The following is a 1,689-nucleotide window of genomic DNA, read 5'->3' on the forward strand; positions in this document are numbered from 1 at the left end:
GAAAGACGTTTAATTGTGCGCCGGACGATAAGAAAGGAATGGAATGCACGGCCCTGTTGTAAGTGAAGGCTGTTATATACCAGCCTGAGGAATGGCTGCCGCCATCGACATGACCATAATTTTTAATAGGGGCCACACGCTCACATTGGGCTGCTCGTGGAAGTTTTTATGGCTGTTTTTCTAATTACCAGACGTGGCATTTCGGTGTTGAGCTCAGATTAAACGTCGTGAAGTGTGGCTCAAAGCGGTGCGCAGTTTTTTCCTTCACAACTTTTGACAAGCCAATGGGATGGTGTAAATTTATCCATATATATGTAGAAAAAATGTATGTTGTGCCCATACATATTACGTACGTGAAGATTGAAAAATTACTACCATGTTATAGTACGAGGCCGGATTTCTGCGTAAACTGCTGACATAAAAGTTATATTATACAACATTTATCAAACGTTTTTTGTGTATAATTGAAAACCGTGATCAAGAACTTTGCTATAAAAGATAAAATGATGTATAAAATGTTCAAAGCGACTTTATTAAAGTACTTTAAGTACCAATATAACTATGAATAGTTTTTTACAATATTAATCTCATTTACATGACTTAATTCTTGTAATTTTTATTAGCATTTTGGGACTTAAGCTTATAGTCTTATATTTACATATTCGTTAAGTACGTAAAAATGCAAGGAACGAAATCTTTTACTTGGTTCCTTATCAGCGAAATATTTTTGGTCAAACAGCGAATGGCTGCAAAGTGAATTGCGGGATATCGTGTCAAAATGCGGTAAAACTAACAGATATAAAAACTTTGCATCAAAAAGAAGTGATCAAAATTATACACATGCTGTGGAAACGGCACGAACAACAGTAGACATCAACAGATGCAACAGCAGCGAGGAAATAGCTGTAACAGCAACAGACTGCGACAAACGCAGTGACAGTGAAGCACAACAGATATTGCTGTAATACAACAAGCGAGCTAGGTACTCCCAATACTAACACAAAAAGTTATCTTGACTAAGACTATTCTCAAAGTCTTGTAACGCAGAGTTCATTTTCTGCAACTCCAAGTGTTTGAAAAGTTCAAATTAAGCCTCAACATGTCGCTGCTGCTCTTAATCTTCATTTGGGAACTCCAGGGAAAAGCTTAGCAAGTTTCCCCCAAAATCCTGGGGTAATTTGGCAGAGTTGAGGGCTTCATCAGACCGGCTGTCGGGCGCTTTTTTTAATTCGGATAGCGTGTAATTAATTTCGAATTGCGATCAATTTTTAATTGCGATTACTTTCAAATTGCGATTAATTTTGAATTGTGATTAATTACGAATTGTGATTAATTTTTAATTGCAATTACTTTCAAATTGCGATTAATTTCGAATTGTGATTATTTTCGAATTGTGATTAATTTAAAATTGCGATTAATTTAGAATTACGATCAACTTCGAATTTCGACCGATTTCAAATTGCGATTAATTTCTTTAAGCTCCAGTCGAGAACGGGACTAAGAAAGTGAGCGTCTGAAATTAACGGCAAAGAACATCGACAGATTCATCGATGGCCACCGGTCTGCCGGTGGCCATCGGTCCGGTCTGCTAACATGTTTAAAAGGGGTCAGCAAGCGCCTTTACAGTTCGTGTAGCGTAAACTTGGCGTCCCAGCTCTAAATTTTGGCATTTTTCCACTAGAAGAGAAT

The sequence above is a fragment of the Hyalella azteca genome, unplaced genomic scaffold (genome assembly GCF_000764305.2).
Source record: "Hyalella azteca isolate HAZT.00-mixed unplaced genomic scaffold, Hazt_2.0.2 contig6140, whole genome shotgun sequence".
Taxonomy (NCBI): Eukaryota; Metazoa; Arthropoda; class Malacostraca; order Amphipoda; family Hyalellidae; genus Hyalella; species Hyalella azteca.